General features: G+C 39.5%; 1 pseudogene; it reads right to left on the bottom strand.

Moving 5' to 3' along the window:
* Positions 1 to 1,162: 1,162 nt before the first annotated feature.
* Positions 1,163 to 8,500, bottom strand: LOC116084210 (annotated as a pseudogene).
* Between the last annotated feature and the right edge of the window lie 2,290 nt (positions 8,501 to 10,790).

Genomic DNA, 10,790 nt, shown 5'->3' with positions numbered 1-10,790 from the left:
TGCAGAAGAGCCTCAAGTGTGTTGATGAACTCAAAACGAGAAAGAGCACTAAGAAAGATAAGTTGGTTATGGGGAGCAGTGAGGGGCTTCCATGAACTAGAGAATGACCATCATTTCCCCAGAAATCTCATTACTTGTTATATATCCAAAGGAAAGAAAATATCTATGTTCCCAAGATATTTGAACCCTTGTTTTGACTGCAGCACTATTTATACCAGGTAAGATATAAAGTCTAGAAAAGTGTCTAACAGAGAATGAATATATCAAGAAATACGGCTTATTATTGAGCTGTACAAATTGGAATCCTATAGCTTCCATAAGAGTGGATGGCAACAGAATACAGTATTTTAAGTGAAGACTGTCAGGCCTTGCCAAAAAGTCAAGGAGCACTTGGGAACATGGGGATGAAGGCTTGACATCACAGGGAACAGGTCCCATCCACCTAGATATGCTGCTTAGAACAAGTTTTCTGTCAATTTTGACTGATGAGGTAGCCAATAGAAATGTAAAATATAAACACACAACTCATCTATTAAAGTCCCCACAAAATATTAAATGTAGAAATTAAAGTGAGGCATTTGTGGTTAAAATAGTAAAAACCGAGGGAACCAAATTCACCATTGTGAAAGTGTGAAGAATATAGAAATATTGGGTTGGAATTCTTTAGTTCAATCTAGAAATCAGGCGAGAGATAGAATTTAAAACTTTTCTATCTATAGAATATGTATCTTTACCAAATAAGAAGCACATGAAATATAAAGAGGCTTGGAAAATAATAATAGTAAGGGTATATAACAGATTGCAAATGCCTAGAGGGACTCACTTCTTGTTTGTTGTTAATACTTAAATACTAGCTTAACTAAAACACATTGTTTTGACAATATTTGGGAAAACATTTAAATGAAGAAGAAAAAAGAATTAATAACCATTTCATTTCATAGACTGAAAATTTTAATGGATTTACTTGTACTTTCCTAACACCACTCTAAAACGATGTTTTTTCAGTTTTGCATCCTGCTTTTGTATTTTTTTCCCCAGTGGTGGCACACGCCTTTAATCCCAGCACTTGATCACAAGAATAGTTTTATGGGAATGACCAGAAGTGGTGTGTGCATAACAGGCTCATACACACACCAAGTGAGGCTAAAAAAATTTTTCCTAGTCACATCCAGAAAGTAGACAGAGTCTTGACAGTTTTCTGAATGTGTGATATTTTGAGTGACTGGGGAAGAAATGAAATGGTATTCACTAGTTGCTTGACTTTAGCTGCCTGTGGAATGCCAGCTGACTGTGGAAGGAGGGGGCTCGGCTGTGCAATGATCTGGACTGGAGTGCCAATGGCAGGTTTATCGGCTTTGGTCCCAGCAGAGGTAATGGCAGGCTTCACAGATGGAAGACAAAGAGGTGTAGGGGATGCTTCTCCAAAAGTTGCTGATGGAACGGCCAGTGTTACTGTTGCCCCAGACACAACTGGATTCTCAGTCTGAAGGGACCCTGCTGCCACTGTATTTGGTACCGATGTTGTAAGTGGTTTTGAAGTCTGCAGAAAAACAGTTGTAGCTGTTGTACCTCCTGTTGCAGCAGCTGGGGCCACAGAATGCAGTGTCACGACTCCAGTGCTTGCTCCTCCTGGACCAGCAAGTGGATTCAGAGTCTGTTGAACAGACAGAGTTCTGGGTGCTGTTGCTTCAGAGACAAGGACTGGGGGAACTGTACTTGTCACCATAGGAGAAGTCGCTGTTGTCATGGTACAGGAGGAAATGACCCCATCACCAGAAACTTCCTGAACACAGTTCTCAATGAAGTTCTGCGAGTTTGGAAGGAGCTGTCTTGAGGCAACCACACTCTTCTTAAAGAGACGAGGTGCGGCTGAGGTGCAAACCTGAGCTCAATATACAGCTTCCTAGTAAACCCTTCTGCTTCAATTTCTGCATCCCAGAAGTTGTTCCACCAGCTTCTTCACATTCTGCCCCATTTCTGGAGACTGTGATCCACTACATGCTAGCTTTATTATAACATTCACTGTCGGAGGAAGACCCGTCTGAGCAGCCACTGAAGTCTCATCTCTAAGACCTGAGTCATTCGAGGGGGTAGGTAACACTCCCAAACTTGATGACTTCAGGATGGATGCAGCATTCACTGGCTTTGCAGGAGTAACTGTGACAACACTGCTTGGTACAGCCACAGGAGGGTAGCTCGCAGCTGTCTCTAACTCTAGTTAGACGTGATCCAACCCTCTCTGCTGGCCTCCCTGTCCTGAGGAAGTACTGGAGGCAGTGGTTGCCACAGTAGTTCCTATCTGTGTCAAATTTTTAACAGGAGCTACTGTTACTTTCTTCACTAATTGTGAGCCAGAATTCGGCACTGTACAGATCTTGACTGTTGGAGGGTTTGCTGGTACTGCTGGTCTTGGAGTTATGTTACTTATGGTCTTGGCTCCTGTTACAGCTTGCTGAGGAGATACCAGCATCAACTGACCACTGTTACTTTTGATCAAAACTGTTCAAAACTCAATCTTAGCACGCCGTTAATCCCAGCACTTGGGTGGCAGAGGCAGGAGGATTTCTGAGTTCGAGGCCAGCTTGGTCTAAAGAGTGAGTTCCAGGACAGCCAGGGCTACATGGAGAAACCCTGTCGTGCCTCGGCCCCTCTGGTTCACTGCCTGCGCTGATTGGCTCCAGAACCGGACCCCGAAACCCAATCAGAAGCTCCAGCCGCCTCTGCTGCCCACCACTGCAGTTGCCTTGCAAAATGGCGAATCTTAATCTGCTTTTGTATTTTTATTTAAAGTAAAAAAATCCCCCAAATCTCCATGACATCTTTATTTTTAAGTATAATTTTATGATGCCACCAACTTTAGGATATTATTTTTTATAAAACGCTAGAGAAGAAAAAACGGGTTTCTTATGAAACTGTGTCAATAAGCCTTAATGATAACTTACCAGACATAGGCATTGTCCTGCCAGTTTTGATGCTTTGATAGCTCTCTCCTCTAGTTCAGAGATTTGGCAATTTCTTTGCTTTTCCTTGCATTACTTGGCATGTGGGAAGAAATTCATTGGCATACTTCTCAGGAAACACAATAGAAGGCAGCACCATTTGCTTTTGCTCCTTAGATAGGTGATCGATTGCTTTAGACCAAGCATAGCTTCCTAAGGTGAGCATCAGGTTCGCAAACATGGAATCTACCCACATCTCCTCTGCTTGTGTCCTTTTGTTTACAGGATAATTTTTCATGTCAGTGCTGAATCACAGTGTCGCTTTTAAAAGATGGTTAATTGATTCTAGTTTGCTAAAGATTGGATATAGTTAAGATGTGTAATATGATACTTTGATGTATACTTTGTGTAATGACAGCACTCAAACTAATTAGCACATTTATCATTACCCTGATATACATTCAATCTCCAGAACATCACTTGGTATCTGAAAGGTTTTTGCCTTTGACTAACGTCTTTTCATTTTCCCCAACTCTTTCTGCTGATCACCATTTGCCTTCTATTGTTATGAATTCAACCTTCTGGGTTCCATAGTTATATGACATCATCTGGCATCTGTCTTTATGTTTTGAGCTTACCTTTATTTATGTCTTTTTAAATAAAAGAATTTCTATATTTTTAAAGACTGAACCAAATTCATAGGTCAATCCTTAGGGTCATTAGGTTGACTCCATATTCTAATTACTGTGACTAGTACTACAATGAATATAGAGGTTCAGGCATCCCATTGGGGTTCCAATCTTATTTTCTTTGACTGTATGCCCACAGTGGGATTGCTTATCTGGAGAACATGTTCTTTGCTGTTTCCTCTGATGTGCAGTCATTGTGAGATACCATTTTCCTCTGTGTTTTGGAGGTTTTGCATTTCCATTTCATTTAGACTTAGTTATTATTAGTACCGTTGGAACATAATATGAACTTCTGTTTCTTAATACTTCTTTAATTAGTTAATTAGTTTAATTAGTTTAATTAGTTTCTTTAATACTTTGTGTTGACTTCCAGGAAGGAGATGGAGAGAATTCTAACTTTGTGTCACCTTTTTTTTTGAAATGGAAATTAGTTTAAAACATCTTTAAATAAAGTTCATGTGTCAAATAGTTCCTAGTTTTCTGGGTGAGCTAACTTGAAGCTTGTGGCCAGTCTTTGATTTCCTCCTTTTCCAAAGCTCATTCATACTCATCTGTCCACTCCATAGTATCCAATATTTATTATGTATCTGCTTTCTGCAGTCACTGCATCAAGCCTTGGGAATGGGTAAAAAAATCCAGACAAGAGTTTGAACCAAAGATTCTGAAAGAGGTTATGAAAATTAAGCTGGCACAAATAGCTTTCTTCTTTGAGTTGGGAAAAACTTGTGCCTATTAATTGTTAATAGAACTACATGGTGAGGCTGTAGGACAGAAATCCTTGAGAACGTAGGGTGTTTTAAGTAGAATGCAGAGCACACAGAGAGGATTAACCTCGTGTGATGCAGTGGGTACTGCAGAGGTGAAAACAGAGCTATGGAGACTTGATTCAAATCCCAGTTTCTCTTCTCTCTAGATGCAAGGATATGGGGGAACTATGAGACTCGTCTATATCTTAGTTCTCAGTGTAAACTAAGGATCATAATTTCCCACCATTGCCGGTTGACTCATGTTTAGGCAAAGAAGGTAGAGAGATGAGCTGGGGTCACTCTAGTAGAAAAAAAATCTACCAGAGCTGTCAAGGCAATGGACTATAAAATATATGCTGAACACGGAGGGAAGAGGCTCAGACAGTGACAGGACAGAATTCCTGGTGGCTTAGAAGAGCAACTGTAGAATCAGCAATTGAATGCAGAAGTGGGAGAAAGAAAACTCCTTAGAGAGGCATTCTGTGGAAACACAGCATTTTTTTTCAGAAGGAAGACAAAATTGAACCCACACACTCCTTTGAGTCAGCTTAAAAGCTGAGTATCCTAGAGTTCATCTTATCTTCTGTGCCATCAAACCTTTGACTCTAGCAACCCTCTTACAAAGAAAATCTCCATGAGCTTATTTCTGGGTTCTACAGTGAAGGTGGGATATTTGCATTAAATCTGGGTTAGTGTCATGTAGTAGTCCCTCAGACAACTTGTACTAGCTCATACATTAAGCAAATACATTGAAAACAATTCACATATCTTTTGGTGTGGAATGTTTCCTTTTCTTGAGTTGAGAGGTCTGATCTGTGACCATTGTATAAAACGTTGTAAGATGCTGAACACTCAGGAGAAAGCAGGCAAGAGCCAAACATCTCTGAATTATGGATGAGGATCACAGAGACAGTGCAATTCAATTTGATCCAACTCAACTCGATTTAATTAAAAAAATACTTACTGAATGCTAAAAGATAAGTCAGGTGGTATAGACTGGTCACTTCAATGAACCATCTACCTGTACTTGTCTTAACTTATAACCAAGCATCAGGAAACATCATCTCAACCCTCTTGTAATATAATTTCATTAATGATAAAATGTTAGGTTATTTAAGTTTACTTAGAAGTAATTTATTGTTTCATTTTTTATGAGATACTTTTTAAAACAATTTCACAATGAATGAAACACTGGTTAGAAAAATATTATCTCCCTTGATGTCCACAAAAGAATATGTTATGAGAATTCCCAATGAATGTGCGATTCAACCAGAATGTCTATTTATTTATTTGCATTTATATAGGATCTCAGGCCTGAGGCCATGTTGGCCTTGAACTCTCCACCTTCTTGCCCTAGCCTTTTGAGTGCTCAGGTCACTTTTTCCAAGTCACTGTTTGTGCCTGTCTATGTATCATCCTCAGAGGTCATGGTCAGTTTACAGAAACAGACAGAAATAGAAGGGACTGAGTCAGGTTCTTTCACGTCCCAGCTGTCTATTTGGAAAAATTCCTATTTTCATGCTATCATTGCTGTCATATATTATATAACAATCTAGTGTCTAGATAGTATCTATCCATCTTACAAGTGAGGAAACTGGTGTTTATCAAGGTTAGGTCACGTCTCTAACAGCTAAGATTCAAGTGCATGATGTCTGATTGGTATCCAAGTTTTAGGAGGCCTCTATTTTAATTGCTTGAAGTTGAATACTTCATCTGGATATTGAAAACCAACTATAAATTTTAGCCATTACTACAGCTACTCAGAAATAGAAAAACAGAAATGTTTCCTAAGGATGCAGGCAACACCGAACCATGCATCCTATGCCAGAATTATTCTGGTGGAGGCATCACTTGTTCAACCTCTGACCCCAGAAGAATATAAGACTAACCTTGATTAGAATGGTAAATGTCATTTGTAATTGAAAGATCTAATTTTTATAATCCTATTTCTGCTGTAATGAAGAATTACACTTTTGACATTTTCAGTTAATGTGCTACATAGCCCTGGGTTGACATATATGATATTAGGGCCCTTAAACCAAAAGCTGAAATAGAGATGAATTTTTAACCAATGAATTACAAGTCTTGTTAGAAAAGTCCAAGTGTCCACAATTAGGGCTGTTTTGAAGTATTTAAATCATGTGCTGTAATCACTAAAACATAGGACAAAATATACATATATTTTCATACAGGAAACATAAAAATTCCTGGCTTATAATACACCGTTATCTCTTTGGTACAGCCTAGAGAGATGGTCCATGTTTCAAATCATTTCCTCTTCCATCTTATTAGCATTTCGTAAGCTCATCTTTTGTTAGCATGTCTTCCAAGGGTGCTCTTGTGTTCACTTACAAGGCTTATTTTTCTCTTTGTCCATCATAGAGAGATTGTCTTCACCTGATTGTGACATTTAGATAGAAGGCTGATATTCTAGTGTCATGTTTAAGAATGTCTTTTCCTCTATTTCCCATTCTATTCTTTCCAAGTCTTCTCTTGCACATAAAATAGTCTGTACGTTCTTAGAGAAGCTGAACACATCCATTTAATGAGAGAAGCTAGAATAAAAACATGTCAGATTATTTTTTTATCTTAAAAAACAAAATTGAGTCTCATTTTTTATATGATTTTAATTCAAATTGTCATATGAATGTTGTCAAACAGGGCATGGACTTGACTATGAATAGACTTATACTGCCTCTCTCCTGGGAATATGATAGGACCATAAGGTTTGTGTTCTGTTTTGAGTTTTACACAAGCATAAAAATTCAAGTCAAATAATATTTGTTCACACACTCATATGGAAACAACTGTCTTAACCCACACAGGGGGAAGACGAATGTCCTTAGGGGCTGCCAACACTGATGTGTGGACTTGCAGATTCTCACCAGCATTTTAACAAGTCTCCAGGCAGGAGAGGCCGAGAGAAAAAAGGCAACTTTAAACCAAACCCCTTCTAGCTTTGAATGCAGAGAAGATTGGTGCCTGCTTCACAAAATTGACTTACAACTGAACAAGAACAGCATCTTGTGTTTCTAGCATTCATGGTAGCTCCTTGTCATGGTAGAAGACACAGTTCAGACCTAGAGCCTGGAGTAATCTGGTGCTTGCAACCTAGTGCTCTTTACTTTAATTTCAGGGTTCAGGACTCTTCAAAATTAAATTTAAAAAAATTATAGGAGATTTCTGTCTAATTTTATTTTACTGTAGATGAGAATGTACTTTGGATTTTAGAAAACAAAACAAATTAAACCAGGGCTAGGGGGACAATGCAAGGAAGTGCTTGCTGTACAAACAGGAGGACCAACAGTATGTTTCTGTGGTTACAGCACTGGGAAAGATAAGAGGAGGGCTCCTGAGCCATCTGGTCTACCTGAATCAGTGAGGTCCTTGCAATGAGAGCAAGGAGGTGTATTGGGATGGTGATCAGGTGTAGAGGTAGGGTGGGAGAGGGCTTAGTGTAAGAATGAAAGTGGGGTGGTAGTGGTGGTGGTGTTTTTGTGTTACTAGACCTGGGATGACAGAGGCCACAGGAGAGTCTATGTGGGTGACTGTAGGTAAGATATCTGCCTGTAGGGAGTAGAGAGACTAAAGTGGTCACTTCCTGTAGCCAAGCTGGACTTCTAGAGGAGGAAGGGAGACTTCAACCAACCCACAAAACCTTCAACCCAACATTTGTCCTGCTTACAAGATGTGCAGGCATAAATATAGGCCAGAGACTGAGGGAACAGTTAACCAATGACTGGCCCAACTTGAGATAGGAAAGAGGAAACCCACGACACTATTAATGATCTCTCCTATGCTTTCAGATAGTAGCCTAGCACAACTGTCTTCTGAGAGGCTTCACATGCAACTGGGAATGGAGGTAGAGCTCAGAGAATCTTGTGGAAGAGTGGGGGATAGAATTGAGCTCGCCAGCAAATCAGAGAGGTCAAGGACACCATGAGAAGGACTACAAAGTCACCTAACCTGGGCCCATGGGGGCTCACAGAGACTGAACCACCAACCAAAGAGCATGGAAGGGCTGAACCTAGCCCCCCCCACATTTGTAGCAGATGCACAGTTTGGTCTTCATGTGGGTCCCCTGACAATTGGAGCAGGGGCTGTCTCTCACTTTCTTACCTGCCATTGGTTCCCCCTTTCCTACCTGGACTTCCTGGTTAGGTCTCAGTGGCAGAAAAAGTGCTTAGTTCTGCTGTGACTAGATGTCCCAGGGTAAAGTGGTACCAAAGGGACTTGCCCTTCTCTGAAGAGAAGAGATAGAAGTGATGGGGGGAGGGATTTGTAAGTGTGGGATTGGGAGGAGAGTAGGGAGGGGGTCTTTTATTTGGAAACTTCTGAAGACACCCTTAAGTTCACTGAAAAACACAAGGACGGAGAAAAGGAATGCTTACTTATTGTACTGGCTTGAATGAGAATGGTCCCCATAGGCTTTGTTCCAAGTTAGTGGAACTGTTTGAGAAAGACTAAGAGGTGTGTTCTTGTTGGAGGAGGTGTGTCACTAGGGGTGAGATTTGAGATTCCAAAAGTACACACCAGGCCTGGACCACTCTTTCTCTCTGTTTACAGCTTGTTGAACAGATGTGCGCTCTTAGCTACTTTTCCAGAACTCCCCTGCCTGCCTGCTACCACTCTCCCTGCCATGATAATAATGAACTAACCATCTGAAATCATAAGAAAGCCCCCAATTAAATGCTTCCATTTATTAGAGTTGCTTTGTCATGGTATCTATTCATAGTAACAGAATACTAACAAATATACTTATGGAGGCAAAGAATATATTATTGACTCACTCTGCTTTAATTCCACAAAAGTAGCCGAAGACTAACTGGATCCATTTCACCCTCTTTATCATGAAGCTGCTCATAAGAGAGGCAATTCACATGATATAAAAGTTATCAGGCTTCATGAAAAAAATGTTCTAAAGGTTTTTGTCTCAGTTACTGAAATCACAATCCTTTTCAAACTTTCTCCTCTTGTGCATTTATCTCAACTTGAGAACTTTGTTAGAAACTCCAGTTATCCAAGTGGGTAGGCATCCCTAAAAAGCCATGGTTTTTATTAATGATAGTTGGAATGAAAGATTAATTTCTTTTTAAAAAGGCTTAAGGAATCTTAAGAATGTTCCTTTGATTTTACCCATGCGTGAGGGACTGAAAGATGTTTTATTTAGATGGACAAATATTTTGATGGGACCTTTAAATCTCTTTATTTCATGTTGTCATTCATTCCACATGTTTATTGTTGACTAACAGCTTAGAACTGATGAGTTGTATGGAAATCCTTTGCAAGATTGCAAACCCTTCCTTTTTGACTATTGATTCTTTTATTTAACTCAAACTTCTGCTAATAAAAATATAGTTGTGCATACAGAATACCTATAATACATGTAGTTGGGTATATAAATACATATATATATAGTTTAAATGAAAGTTTCCATCTGGATTGACACTGTTCTTTTTGAGAGCTACAGGTCATCTAACAAAATTCCAACTAATAAAAGTTCCAACACCAGATATATATAGAGAGAGCTCTTTTGAGTTGCAGGACAGGGTTTTCCAAGAGACTCCCACAACATTATAGGATATTGCTGCCTATAATGGTTGTCCCTCAGAGGTGGAGAGTAAGTCCCTATTGCTGAAGATATCATGTACTTCAAACACAGGGACCAGAAACTATGAGCTGGAATTGACTTGAAAGCCTCCTCCTGAAAACTAGCTTTCATAGTTCCAGAACATACCATGTAAAGATTCCAAAGGAGAAAAGCATTCAACAGTGAACATATTTCAGATACCCATAAACAATCAAAATGCAAATTTATAGAGCCTAGTCCCAATGGATATATCTATAGTACAATTCCTCCTCCTGAGGCTCAGAGATCACTAGAGAAAAGATTGCAGAAAGAGAGAGAGTCAGAGAAACGGAGTTTGCAGTGACATTGCGTCTTTTAGGAATGTTAGTTGCTATGCTTATAAGGTCTTGCCAATATGACTACCTAAATGACAAAAACACCAATGAATATGGAAATATGGAACATGGAAATCCCAGAAGGCCTCAACCCTAGACAAAACCTGTAAGTAACTAGAGGATGCTAAGAATAAGAGAGAATCTTTCCCAGAACATCAATTGCTTATCCAATACCAAATTGTAAGCACTGAACATGTATACATGTATAGGTGGCTCAGTGGTTAAAAGAACTGGAGGCTATCTAGAAGACTCTGGGTCAACTCCCAGTACCAGCATGATCATCACAACCACCTGTAATCCAGTTCCAGAAGATCTAGTACTCTCTTTTGGCCTCTGTGGGCACCAGACATGAGTGTGATGGACAGAAAAACATGCAGTCAAAACAAACATTCATATAAAATAAAATTAAAGAAAACATACAATTGATTTGCTTATATTTGTCTGAAAAAATC

This window comes from Mastomys coucha, unplaced genomic scaffold (genome assembly GCF_008632895.1).
Source record: "Mastomys coucha isolate ucsf_1 unplaced genomic scaffold, UCSF_Mcou_1 pScaffold9, whole genome shotgun sequence".
Lineage (NCBI taxonomy): Eukaryota > Metazoa > Chordata > Mammalia > Rodentia > Muridae > Mastomys > Mastomys coucha.
The sequence above is the reverse complement of the archived record's forward strand: the minus strand, read 5'-3'. Positions and strand labels throughout refer to the sequence as shown.